The following is a 15,024-nucleotide window of genomic DNA, read 5'->3' on the forward strand; positions in this document are numbered from 1 at the left end:
TCCAACATTTTGAAATTTAGCTTCATTCCACATCACATCACTGATACAGCACAGAGAGAAAAATTTTGAAAGAGATTTAAGGGGAGATGAGGGAGTGACTGGCATGGTTGAGAACAGAAGCCTGAACCTGCTATAATCAGAAAAGCAATTCCACTGTATCCAGCTTCCCAGCCAAGAGCTCTTTCCCTGGACTGCCCTGAACCTGAGGAAACTTCCTGATGAGTATTCAGAAAAAACTTATTACTCCAACTGATTTATGCTTTCCACAAATGGGAGATTTCAAACAGYAAACAAACTTTTAATCAAACCAGTCTTGGCCATCTCTATTTATAGGTCACAAGTAGTTTTCCTAGTAGATAACTTTGCAAATACAATCTGAGATCTGACAGCATGACAGCATGGCTCCAGCACCACCACCATTAACGAGAATTCAGACACAGGAACATTTTCTCATCATTTTCTTCGCAACAGATCAGTGGTGAAGGCTCAAGGGAAAAGAAAGGAAGTTGCTTGAACACTGAGTGGAATGTCACAAGTACTCACCCTACTCCCACTGGTGTCAACAGCAGGAGAGTAGGTCAGAATTTTCCAAAAATATCTTGCCCTAGGCATGTATCAATTTCAGGAGTCAAGAGACTGATGCGCAGCAACCTAAAGATAAGTGAGTATCCCATCATTGGCCAACTGCACCTAATCTGTGGTAGAAAGCCGTTCTCTAATGTCCCTCTAAGCTGGAGGGGAGCTACAGACCTTCAGCTTCTATCGCCCTTGGTACAGGTCTGCATTCATCCCACCTGCAGCACCAGACCGAGGAGCGTAGGCACCTTCCACCCCTTCAGTTGCCAGTGTAAAGTCAAAAGACCTTCCAAAGGGCAGTGCCAGGATGCGTGCCGCCCTGCATGCCCCGTTCCTCCATAGCGGGGCCCCAAGGCAATCGTCTCCCAGTATCAGCAAAGCTGGTGCCAGAAGTTAAACAGAATTAAGGCAAATCCTGAAGTGTCTTCTCCTCTCCCTCCCCCTCCCAATAATTAAGATTTTTCTGAATCAATACCATAACCAAGGTTTTGCCACCACTGGCCCAGCTTTATGTGAACAGGCACATACCACAGGGAATTTGCTACAGGCTTCAGTAGGATCAGATTTAGGTCAAGACTAAAAGTTAAAGAGGAGTTCACTGGGAAACATTGGGTTCAGAGATTGAACCAGACATCCAAAGCACTTTCAAACCAGTTTCCCTCCCCTCACTTTTTGTGGTTTAAATGTTTAAGTTGCCTAAGCCCAGCGACATTACAAATTGTACCAGACAGTTCCAATTGAAGATAACTTTCAGATGTCTCATTTTCAATTCCAGTCCTTGTATTTCTCCTCCATATTTAGTCTTTCCTCATTAGGATTTTGTAATTTTTTTTTTTCCTCTTCAGAAATAGTGAGTCACAAGAAAGCATATGAACGGCTACTTATGCCACGGGATAGAATTCCTCAGTAATTTCAATTTGATGAACGGGGAGACCCAGTAGTCAATTATTTGTTCTTTCCACATCATGCACCCAACATCCAGGGTACAGAAAAGGTATTTTTAAAAAACAAAACACCCCACGCTGAAAATAATCCAAACCAAACCAAACATGGTTGCTCACGAAAAATAGTTAAAAAGAAATCCCAAGCAACTTGGGACAATGCAGAATCATAGATTTTTCAGGGAATTTTGACAATCGAATCCCATTAAAAGGAACAAGTATCAAACATTTCAGGCTACTTCAAAAATCTCATGCTAGGAATCTGTGAAGCAAAGCTCATTTCGGCTAATWTGGTCCATTCTCAGTTTGTTTTCTGTATTTGTTGTTGTTCCTGAAACACATGTGCACAGGAATTTCCATGTGTAACAAGTTCTCCATATTTTTATGCTTAAATAGGTCACTGAAGAGGCAATGAGCCTGGTGATCTATGCCTTTGTACCCCCAAATCCTGTTTTGGCAGTTCATCTCTGTTTAGTTGAGCCTTAATCTCCTGCTTGGTTTGTTTGCAGCAAGACTTAGCAAGCCTGAAGTCAAGCATGCATTTAGGATTTTCTGTATTTTATGTTCTGGATTCATACACAAAGTGTTTTGACCCCAACTTCCACAGAAGCTGACTTAGGAGAGCTACCATTCCTACCAGGATGGTCCAACATTACGGATGTGCAAGCCAGATCCCGCAGAGGGGCAACTTCACTTGCTGCTGCTTTGTGGATTGCATTTACCTGGCAGGACAAGTCTGGCCTTGCTTATGCTGAAGTAGAATCAGCTGGCTGGGCTGTAGGTGTCACACCAGTCCCATCTTGTTTCCCCATCTACTCCGGGCCAAGTTTGTTGGATAGGATCACCAGGCTAAAGCCAGAGAGGTGCCAGGTCCCCTGGAGGCAGAGCAAGGGATGGGATCTCAGTGCAATGGAAGGAGTGCCCAGTACCTAGCAGGATGATGTTCGGACTCTTCCCTTAAAACTTACTCCAAAATGATTTACAGATTTAGAGAAACGCAAGGGAGATGAAGACAATATGAATTACCAGAAAAAAAAAAATATATATTTTCAGTTGAGTTTTGAAAAGTCAATGAGACAAGAAAATATGGAAAAAGTTGTTCCAGATGGCAGGAATTTACTTCAGGAATTTCATTTAATCACATTCTCAGCAAGATGTTTTGATTCGGATGACATATATCAATTGCATACTTAAATTAACAGTCTTTCCTACTGAAGTAGATGTAATGCTCCCAGAAGTGGGAAAGAGTCTCAGTGCTTTTGCTTTAAGTGCAAGTACAGTACATATGGAGCTGAGTGGAAACCATCTGACAAAGGCTTTTTGTTATTTCTCCTGAGAAAAAACAATGATTCATCAAGACGTGCTGCAAGACTGTGTCCGTTCGGACAGAGGCCTGCAAGACTGTTTGCCCACCTGCGTTCTCACTTCTCTGCCCAGTGACCTACCAAGGCAATTCCCATATCCTACCCAAGGATCGGAGACAGCTGGGTCCCAAGTGCCTTTAAAGCCAGTGCGATGGGCTGGAAGAGATGAAAATAAGAGGCGGGGGAAGAAATAGAAAACAGGGGATCCCAACTCCTATAACCTGATTTCAGTTGAGCAAGCCCCCAGGCTCTTTCCCCMAGGTATTCACCAAACGGATGCCCCAGAGGGGTGTCAATACGACAGCCCAGGCCACCCAGCTTCCATCAGGTAGATGGCCAAGGTGTGCCAGGCAGCCTCCAAAGTCTCTTGGAAGAGTCAAGCAAAACACTGATGTTCCAGCTGTATGGGAAGTTTCATATTCCACCCAGGTTGTCCCCATGCTACAGCTATTTAACCCATGTTGCCATCAGACCTAATGCTTCTGAGATAACCATTTTATGGTTCTACATATGCTGCATCTCTCTAACAAGACAGATGAAGTTCCAAAAACCCTAATTTCCTTTATATATATACACATACCTACTTAAATGCATATATATGTATACCTAAATATACACATGTGTATGTATACACACATATAGGTATTTATAGCTATATACCAATATATGCTATACATATAGTTATATACACATGTATATATAGCTATTTATACACACACACACACATATATATACACGTATGCCTGAGAGGGGAACACAGATGAGGAGACTCGCTTAATAATACATGAACAGGCCAGCATCAAAATTGTAGCACAGATTTCCTATATTCCAAATAGAGAATTCTTCCCCTTTGAGGCCGTACCATCTCTCAAATGCAACATTAAAAGTAGATTATTTATTTGCACAGGAGTTTCCTTTGTGAGCTGAAACTCCGTTTAGGCTTAAAGCTCACATCAAAGTTCTTAAAGACATGGAGAATTTCAGCCACCTCCAAAAGACTGCAAATGCAAGCTATCTTCTTGCAAGTCTTCTTCCTGCAGCTGTGCTCTGAAGGGAGATATACATATACATACAGGTATGTATATTAGTTATTATTAGAATAACTGTAATAAGGCCTTTTGTTTGGCGACTGCCTGTTCCTAAGAAGTGAAGCATGATGAGATTTAGCTTGCCAGCTGTGCATTTCACTTTCCCATATCCCCAAACAGAGATTTAAAATAGCCTGTTTATCAGATGTGTATCTAACTTGTATTCCACTGCGAGGTCTAAAAAGGAATTTCCATTCTTACAAATGTCCCCCTTGTGGGGCATTACCGTCTGTTCCGATCATTGTAAAGGGTCCCTCTTTCCTTCTAGTCCAAAATCCACTGAAGCATTTCTTTAATGACTATAAAACGAAAGGCTAGAAGCTTTCCTGTCTTAATTTATATACAAACATATTATCAATTAAGAGGTAACTGTGACGAATAGAGCTGACAATGGAATGCCTTCTGCAACCTGAACGTTGCTACCATGACGTTGTTATAATTAATCTACCCTCTAATTTGTCTCAATTTGCCCTGGCAGATTAGGAGCTGCTGTCTGTATGATTTCTCACTGAAAACTGGCAGGAGCAGAAAAAGGAGAGATTTTTTTTTTCCCACCACCCATCCATTTTATGCATACACTTTCCCTTCTTCTCTCCAACACCACTGTAAATCTGGAATGCAGCTCCATTAAAGCAAATGGAATTATACTCCAGGTTTACTAATGAAAGCAGGATTCAGCTCAGCGCCACTGAAATACACCAAACTTATGCATTCAAAAAAATGCCTTATCACTGCGACCAGCCTGCTGCCTATGTTCTTGTTCTGCTGCCAGTTTTTGCTCTGTGAACCGTTTGCAGCAAACAGCTTCTCCACTGAATGGCATCCTTTCTCCTTCCCCCCACCCCTATCTGCAAAGGGTTTGTGATAAATTCATCATTTCCCCAATTATTCTTCTTCCTATTCAAAGTAACACGAAGGCGGATGTGCCTCCCCCTCAGCTGCTCCTGGCTGGAGTGGAAGACTTGTGCATTGGGAATGCAGGGGTGGAAGAGGAGTTCAAGTCAGAAGTCTGTACCTCGGTAAGGCTCTCATATGACTTTGAGCCACCCGGAAGCAATGTTTACTTATGCCAGTGGCAAGCTATGTGTAATGGGAGCTGGTGGCTCCTCCTGTTCCTGGAAAACTCAYGACTTACCTCTTGTGTCCTTTATTTTGGGAGAGGGGCACAGCTAGTATGTAAACTGCCCTCGGGGGCTTTCCTCTAGTATGGTCTTCTCCAGGAGACTTTTCTACCATTTCTCATTTGCTTCAAAGTTACCTTACACCACATACATACTTTGGCTTTTGTAGAAGGCCCAAGAATCCACCTCTGTATCTCTGAGCATTAATTTAGTCAGAAGATTGAAGGCCTAATATAATCGATGATGAATATGTTCCCCTTCGGATCAGTCTCTCCCATAAAAAGGGGGATCTTCCTCCTAAGAACTGGACCAATTGCCAGTCCATACCTAAAGTCACCAGTAAGGACAGTGGCACATGAATCAACTATTTTGCTACCACAACTGTGCAGCCAGATGTCATACAACAGTAATTCAAGCACCATTAGAAAGACATTTTAGAATCTGTATGCTAAAAAGAGTGGGGGGAAGAAGCAGAGAAATTGATAAAGTAGTAAAGATCTAATTTTTCAATTAGTTCAAGACTTTTCCAAAATACATCTTGCCTTTTCAGGAATTATATTTACCTGCATGCACAAGACCAAAACAAGATTTACAGTACCAGTTATTTCCCCAATTCAAGTCTCACTTTGATTGCTTCCATGTGAAAGCCACTGTTACCCCAAAAAAACAAGTATAAAGTGTACAACACATAGCAAGCATTTGCCTTCAGCATTTTTTTTTTTTTTAAACAAACATAAGGGCGTGAGATGACCTTTAAATTGCTTCTCAACACATACTAAACCTACAGAAATGAGGGAGATTCTCTCTGGAAAGAGCTGTATAATTTTAGTATCCATAGTATATTTTTAGCATATTCCAAGAATATTTTGCATACTAAAATGGTACTGTGCAAAGTAAAACTTTAGGGATTTTGTCAGGCTTTGGAAGTCTAGGATTTAGGTTAAATGGCAATAGAAGGAGCAAGTGGATACCTTGAAGCAAGCTGGAAATAACCATCATAATTTAAACAAAGCTTGCGTCAATAGGGTAACACACTTCTATTATCCTCCAGTCCTCTTCTCATCCTTTAAAGGCAGTACTTGGGGATTCATTAATAAAGGAATCTGAGAAAGTCCTTTCTCCTGACTTCTCCTGCTGAGACATACTGTAAGGGACAAGCTACAATAGTCTGATGATCTGCAAACTGCGCAGGTAGATTAGAACAGGCAGCTGAATTGGAGCAGAAACCCAGAATGAGCCTTCATCATCTGATGTTCCCCATTTTCAATGGAATGAATTCTGTATCCAAATCGAAGGCGGGTGGCAGAAAAAGAACAAGTGTCACGGGAATTGGCAATGCCAAGAACAGCATAAGCAAGGAAAACAGGCAAGGCAGCTGCTGTCTGGAGAAAATCATAAGAGACCCTCTGCATCTATGGGGTGCAGAAGATAGAGTCCATGCACATACAGTCACGTAGTGGAGGATTTGCTGAAGACCTCTGCTTAGTGTAAGCAGCTTGCCTCAAAGGGAACATTTGTTTCATGGGAAGGAAGAGGGGGAGGACTGCAGTGGGTTGCTCTGGTCTGAATGCAAAGAGCATTCTTCTCTCTCCTCCTGTATCACTGATGAAGTGTGATAAGCAGCAAGCTTCACAGGTCAAACTCAGCCTAGGTAGCTCCACATGCTTTCACAGAGCTACACCATAGCTGCATTTGGCTACAGTGCTACATAAGCTGTTTGTGAGAGAGATATAAAAGGGCATCTTGTGATACAGTCAGATATGATGGCATTAAAAAAAAAAACATCAGCAACCCACACAAGAGACAGATGGAAACTGGATCCAGTAGATAATGGGGGGCTGCAAGTATTTGATTCCCCTCAGAGCAATGCCAGCTCAGACTAGGTGACCAATGCTACCCATCACTTCTAATCAAAAAGATGGAGTGCTAACCTGAAGGAACACGGGGAGAAATTGAATGAGGTTACATTTCCTGGACCATCACCACCAGTTCTAGAGAACTGAGGGACACAACTAGCAGCTTTCAGGCTACTAAATCACTTTAGAAGCCCAGAACCATGAAGACTGAGACAAAGTCTCAGAATAAGGGTTAGACACCATTCATTGGCTACACAACTCTTATGACAAGAAATGAAGAACTGCCAACATATCCTCCCTGTCTCTCACTCACACACACACACATGTGTTCTCTTCGCAAACTCGTAAGCAAAGCTTTCTAGGACTTGGAAAGGCAGGTGGCATCGTCATATGTTCTTGAATACATCAGGGAATTGCTCTACGCTGCCATTTTGCTGTTTGGGAAAAGACTGACCAGAGATACACGCATCTTCAGTAATGTCTAGTTCAGTCTGAGGAGGCCACGGTTTGGTGTCTTCATTTCCCCCCCCACCCAGGGCAATTCCTACTAAGAAATACCAGCCACTCCCTACTTAACGTACTAGCTTCCATGGATCCTTCTTTTGAGCATTTCTGCCCATACACTAAGGAATTTCACTTCATAGTAAGGTGCTTAAGAGCAGGCATTGCAATAAGCAAACTCTACAGGCAAACACCAGTAAAAACGAACAACGGAAACACAAACTTAAATTAGGTAGGCCTTGATCTTCCAGCCTTGCAGTTTGTGAGATCACTGTCATCCACACAGAGGAAGTAAATGCTTTAAGCAGAATGACCAAAAAAAGTTTCACACCTCAGTTTCATGCTTGAGTAACAGGCAGGATGAGAGAAAACTCCCTCTCAAGGATCTAGCTCAATGCTGCCATTTCAGAAAGGATCCAACTTTCGCAGCCTGTATCGCCTGCGAAGGAGGAATCGATGATGCACACTGTCATGAAGTTAAGGCAGAGAATGTTTTGATTGTTAATTCAAGATGCTTTCAGAGCCTCGTGGTGACCCAGCTAGTCATTCCTGCTCTTGTTTGTCCGAGCAGCAGAACAGTCCACAGATCTTGGTGGTTATGAGTAAGCAAGCAAGCATGTGTGCATTTCTGTTGACGGCATCTTCCCAGAAATGATCACAGAACCCAACTGGTACGCACAAGGTCTCTCCCTCTTTAGATTTTTCAAATACATTATACATATGTATTTATAAGTCTCATTTCAGATGAAAGCTGTTCCCTTTTCCTCAGCCTTTTGATAGCTTCCTGTAGACAGAGACCTACAGAAGCCGTTGCTGAGCATGGGAGCACTTATTGCACGTATTTAAGGATAGCAAATAGTGTTCCTTAGCCAAATATTTCCACCCACGGGGTGATGTGTTTACACACCACACCCACCCCCAGTTACTTGGGATATACTGTGCCTCTAATGTTTCAAACCTAGCATGCCACATGCTGTGAATCAGGTAGCCTCAACTGTTTGACTTCTCTGAGAAATACAGCTGAAGATGTGAAAGTTTGTTATCTTCCGTTTTTAGAGATGACTCTCCCCCATGATTCCTTTTTTTCCTTACCTAGAAGTCCGAAAACTAATGTTAGCAAAGGAATAGTCAGAAAATAGAAGAAATTACATAGTTTATATAACATCAAATACATTCAAATAAACCAGGAGCAACTGCTAAAATAGCAACAAATTTTGTAGCTCTCTGGAAAGATCGAGACCTATTTTTCAAGGTGTGGGGACCAAAACATTCCTAATACATGGGGATGCTCAAAGACGGAAGTGTGTTAACTTGGACCGTTTTCACCATCACAACCCCTATTTTTTTTAACCCTTGAGTAAGGCACAGCAGGAGCCATTCAGCTGAGATGCTGTGCAAGGAACTCCCCGTGCAACTTTGCATGTGATGCTACCATTAGGGTTTATTGGAGACTCAACACTTGAAGCAGACGGTATTTCAGGGAGAGCACCCTACTGCTAACAAGCTGTTCTCTTCAGTAGGAATATGGTGCTCTTTTCCCTCCATAACACCTATATGGAGTCCACTGTCCTAGCACCCAAGTGCTTCCTGTGTGCAAGGGCCGACAAGAACTATTAATCCTTCTTCGTATGAGGGAAAACTACAGACAGACTCAGATCATGACTTATGCACCTGTCTGAAATAGTATTTAGCCATGCTTTCGTTCCTAATTAAAACTGAAACTCTGACCCCAGATGACTTGCCCAAGCCTTCAGAGTTCACTTCCATCATCCCTCCCTGCCCTCTTTTCCACCCTGAAGCACACTTGCGAGCAGGAGACAGTTTCACAAGGTCAACCATGTTGGTCTGTAAACACGGGCAGCAAAGCACAAGCTGCATTCTGAATAAAGCACACATGGGGACAACGGCAATGTGGGTTTACCTGGCTTTCAGCCTCCTATTGCCTCTGGTGAGGCCTTTAGAGGCAGTTCAAAAGACATCCATCTCCTTATGAAATCATAAGGAGTTCAAGTACTTTTGGATGTCTTGAACCTACAATCCTTACTCTCTTACCCAGATATCCAGAAGGCTCAGACCTTAATTACTGACTATATTCCAACACGGGTCACGCAGCACACAGTACTTTAAGGTAATGACTTTTTGGAGACTTGCACGCATATCCACTTCATGAATGGAAAATACCACTTCTTTCCTCTTCCCAGCATAGCCCAGGCCACATATTTAGATCATCTCTTCCTCTGCGCATATGACTTGTTCCATAGTAGCTTCAGGGTCCCAGCAGAGATCAGGACACCAGAGCTCTACACTTTAAAATCACTGTTTACATAAGCTGGCCTTTGCTGTCTGCAACTCAACTCAAGAGCTCAGAAAGGCTGGTAAGTGATTGCAGCGGTGTGAACTGGCAAGAGGCGCAAGAGAGGATTCAGAGAAGAGAACTTGATCCATCAGGGAAAACAGGAGCCTGGAGCACCCCTCGCAACTGTTGCTAAACATTCAAGGATCCTTAGGAGGCAACTCTGTCATCGCCGTGCTTCTAAGGGAACGCTTAGCTACACACTAGTTAGAGCTAATTAGGCAGAGAGCAGTTGCTGCTATTTCTATACTACATGTGGGTGGAAGCAATAGATCAAACCCAGATCTTGAACTCCTGTAGTAAACACAAAGCCTATCAGGAGGAGCTGCTGGCAAGCCCAGCACCTGCGAAACATGGGAATGTGCTTGTGACCCCATCTGTAGGCATCCTAACAGCTTTTCTGAAGTTTCACAAACAGGGGGATGTCCCAGATAACGGACGGGAGCCCAGCTGCCCCCAGATGAGGGAGTTCCCTTCGTGCACGAGTCCCTAAGTTATTTCAGCAGCATCTGGCAGTGACACTCTTGTTAAGGCTGCGGATCTATTTATAAAGCCTGATTGTTCGTTCAGGGACAGCTCTTGGCACACGAGGCCTCAGGAGAGCTGGAGCGATCTGGTTAACAAAACATCCAGCAAGCTGGGAAGTCAAGTCTGCTTTTGATTTATAATGCAGCAAACTAAAATTATGATTTGCCAGGCTCATTTTGGCACTCTCATAACTCAACTATAGTTCTGATTATTAAAAAAAAATTAAAAACCCACCAAGCTTAATTACCATAATTATGGAAATACGCACTGAGTGAAAAGGACTTAAATAATGAGGCAGACTCATATAGCTCAAACTCCACCAATTAACAGGATGTGTCAGGTTTGTGGGACAAGTCTCAGCAAAGAGAAACTTCTCTGCTGGCACCATTGCTGCAGAAGGGACCTCACCTCAGGTCTAGGTTATATTACAAACCTATTGCACCCTCTTGTGCTGAGGTGTTAGTATTACTTTGGCTTGGCTAAACCGAAACTAATCCCTCTGCAGCATCTGACCTTGAAATCAGCTCTCCTGCAGCAGACTATGTCAAAGGATACAGCACCATATCAGCAATACGTTAAGGGCTTCTGTGAGTGTCTAAGCGATGAGCCAGTTTTCTGTGCAAGACTAAACATCAGACTTCCAGGCTTTTGTGGATTCCTTTGATCTCCATCTTCCATATGTGACCATAGATTTTGTTGAACTCAAACAGTACTGCCAACTTGGTACAGTCACTTCATGGTTACAGCATCCCACAAATTTACCTGGCCAGGTAAAGCTGAAGTATACCTTTAATGCAATTCCAGGGAAAAGAAAAGAAGGGGTGGGGGGAACACACAAAACAACCCCAAACCCACACACCTAAACACCTATAAACACAAGGAAGATCCCAGTGAAACATGAATATTTCCTCTCCAGCACTGGTAAGGCCTCAGGTGGGGTATCATATCCAATGTTTGATGCTGCATTTTAAGAAAAGCACAGAACTGGAGCAAGTTCAGAGGAAATTGGTAAGAATAAGATGTCTAGAAAACATGGACCGAGAGGTGAGGAGGAAAGATCAGGGGGTGTCCTGCCTAGGAAAGGCCAGCAGCTTTCAGTCTTCAACTAGGCAAGAGAGAGAAAAACAATCTCTTCTCCTCACTCCTGGTAGATAGGACAAGGAGTAACAACCCTAAACAAACTATGGGAGATTAAGGTGAAGTACTGGGGGGCTGAACCTGCCTTGAACCAGAGGGCTGGATTACATGATTTCTGGCCGTCCATCCAGGCCTGTTTCCTACAGCGTTCGGCTCTGGAGTTGCTCCTCTCTGGTGAGCACTGAGGCTTGTTCCCACAGTATTTCAGGGAAGCTTGTCCAGCTGCTAGAGACCAGCTTCAGGATTTAGCTATTGCATACACAGCCTCCAGCACTGTATTATCTCCTGTTGGTGACACCGGTGGTAAGGCTAATTGAGTCAGTTCTTGCAGCTCCTGATCAGTGGGAAGACATTTCTCAACATTTCACTGTCTTCACCAGAGATTTTGGTCTCAGTTAAAGCTGGTTCTGCTACAGCATGAAAAACATTTCAGGTCCAGAAAATCCACAGATGGAATAACCCAAGGGTCTAAACCAGCACGACAGAGAGCAGGACCCTCAGCTGCTGCTATCAGCATGGTGCCATAACTACCATTAAGCCAGTTTTGCCCATTCTTTTCCGATGATTAAATCTAAAGAAAAAGATACTAAATAATAAAGCTCAAAAAACCTGGGACAAGATCACCATAAATTCCTTGTTTTAACTTGGATAACCTTCCCTATCTCCTTTCCTCATGAGAGCAGGGTGGCTGCAGGAGGGGTGGGGGGAATCTGTTTGGATTTGCCGGGTGCTGATGGAGAGGCTGCAAAGCCTCCTTCAGCAGCAGATAGGAAGGGCCTGCGACGCTGAAACTAAATTGCATTCTAATCCCCAAATCAAAGTGCTTGCAATTACCATTTCAAGGCAGGTGAAACAATAACAAATAATGAACAAAGATGTTTCAAGTCTTTGCTGAAGCACTCTGTGCGCTTACTGAAGGAGCTGCTAACTGGACACATTTTCAACTGAGCCAAGGTGATTGCCTACGATAGCCTCAGTTAATCAAGTCTGAGAAAAAATGAGAGTGTAATCTCCCGTATTGTAAAGCAGTATTTCAAACCTCCTCTTGTACACCCTTCCTACAGCATCCAATGTAGCTTTAAGTGTTTGCTTAGATTTAAAACAAGAGAACAGAAGCCATACATCAATTGGGCCAAACTGCACGTTGGCTCAGAAACGATGCAGTCCTCTTGCCTTCAGTATGGCTTAAAAAACACATAGGTCAGCAAACTACGTACTCCTCACTAAATGTGGGCTTACAATACACAAGATGAAGCTCTCTGTCATGAAGAGTTGAAAGTCTTGACAAAATTTACATTAAAAATATCTTGATACAGACTCAGATGGTTTATATAGTTCAGTGGGKTTTTTTTATTATTATTATTAGTGAAGTTCCTAAAACACAGGTTCCTCTCCCATAAGGCAGATATCTACATACTGATGAAAGGTTTCTCTAAAAATCTCTCAGCAATTCTTTAGCAGTGGTCACAGACCACAGGTCGTAAGCCCATGGTTTCAATAATTCCCTGCTATTTTTTCACCTTTGCTTCTCTTTACACGGCCATCCCTCACTCAGCCTAACTTCTGGGCCCTAGTCCATCTCTTGAAAACACACCATCTTTAACGCTTGCACTTTCTTTTAACAGCTGAAAAGATTCATGGCTCAGAAGGAGGAAAAGCCTTACCCATAGCTAGCCCCATGCAAGCCTTTAAATACTAGCAACAAAACCTTGAACTAGGCTCCGGATTCAACAAAAAGGTGACGCAGAGGAGAGGCCAAAGCACCGAGTTGCTCGATGATTGGCATTTCTACCTGCATAGAGGCATATGCCTAGGAAGGAACCGAGACAAAGAAGGAAGGGGAAGAACAGAGAGTTTAAAATGAACTGGGATAAACGCTTAGAGATGGGAGCAGATCTCTTGTTGGCCTTCAGCTGCCAAAATGAAGGAGCCCTATTTTTACATTTCACATGATCCTTGAGTTGCAAGGGCAACGAAGGTTGCTGCTTGCACCGCTGAGCTACTGCTGGTGCAGTACCTGCCGCAGCAGCCCGTTTTGTGGTAATCGCAATCTGTCCCAACCACGGTTTTGTTACTGGACAGAACAGAAACAACTAAAACAAACGCTGGGCTTTTGGCAGGACAGGTACAGGAACCCAGAGAGTGTTATTCATCCCCTTGTCCTCCCAGCTCAGCCTTCCACTAATGCATATGTTAAATCCCCTATCAACAGGGCTGGAGACCACATAGGTCAACTGAAAACAAAGCTGGCCCTTTCAGATGAGCTGATGGAATAGGAGAGCTTGTCAGCAGGAGAAGAGAAAGGGGAGGGGAACCCACGAAACTTCAGGCTCGAGGGAACCCATGGCTGGACGCGTTCTGGGCACCCGTCCTGCTCTTGTTCTCCTGGAGTCTTAGGGCATTAAGATCATGTCCATGTAGAGCTCACACTGTTGTGGATCTGGTGACAACTCCTCTGCGGACAAGCAGCTGGAGTTGAGACCCCGCTGATATCCCCGCTGCAGCCCCCTGCCGCTGTTTGCCTTGGCTGGGCTGCAGGCAGCAGCTGAGCTCGGGAAGTTGCATTTTGAGCCGCGCACCGTTGCAGCCCGGCTTCTACTCCGGCAGCACGACTTGTGCTCCAAAGGCCGCCCTCTCCTCGGTCCCCTGCGCTGGGGGAGGAAGGAGATGGAAAGGAGGAAGAGAAGAGAAAGGGAAGCTGATTCTCACCACAGCTGCAAGCTCCAATTCAAAACTGCTAACCCCTTTGCTCCTTGGAAAGCTGACTCCCAAATCCCTAGGTGTTTCATTATCTCTTCCACTCCCTCCCCTAGTTTCTCTCAGGTAATTGTTCCCACAGCATCTGCTTCAATCCAAGCCAGCTTCTCCTTCCCTATAAGGGTTTTCAGCATAAGCGAGGTGATGGCCTTGCTTCGCTCTCTCATTCCCTGTCTAAGCAGTAAAAAGTCCGAGAGGCAAATAAGTAAGCTTTGCACAGAGACAAAGCTCATTCCCAGGTATGCTGGGAAACGCTCTCCCCCGGGAAGTTATGCTGTTTGCAGTACCGAGAAACAGACTGAGCACAGAATCAGAGAGCCTGCTACCAGCCAGATGATGTGACCAGACGCAGATGGACTTGCCTCTAGACCCCATCCTGCTTGCACGCACGCTGGTAGAAGATTCTTCCACCTCCAGAAGGAACAACAGGAATTGTCATTCCGACATCACTGCTGAAACCATGGTGGAGTGCAGAGATGTCACCATTCCTGCTACAAAGAGTGGTCAAAAGGAGTTGCAAGAACTTGCACCTATGGTCCCAGTTAGGTCATCATAACCCTCGCAAGACAAGCAAGGAATCATGAGCTCATTCCTTGGTAGGAAGGGACTGACCATAGTTTGCAATATTCGTTATAATTTGTGTAATTTAAGGCAGAGAGTGAAGGTCTCAGCCCGGGTAAATCAGAGCAATGTCAGTTTTGCACTATCCAAGCACCTGGGTCAGTCTCTTACTAAAAATCCACCCATGCACTTAACTCTTTTTAAAGTTTCTTCTGTTCACCTTGAAGAGGACCAGTTTAAA

The sequence above is a fragment of the Apteryx rowi genome, unplaced genomic scaffold, assembly GCF_003343035.1.
Source record: "Apteryx rowi isolate R43461 unplaced genomic scaffold, aptRow1 scaffold_16, whole genome shotgun sequence".
In the NCBI taxonomy this organism is placed as follows: Eukaryota; Metazoa; Chordata; class Aves; order Apterygiformes; family Apterygidae; genus Apteryx; species Apteryx rowi.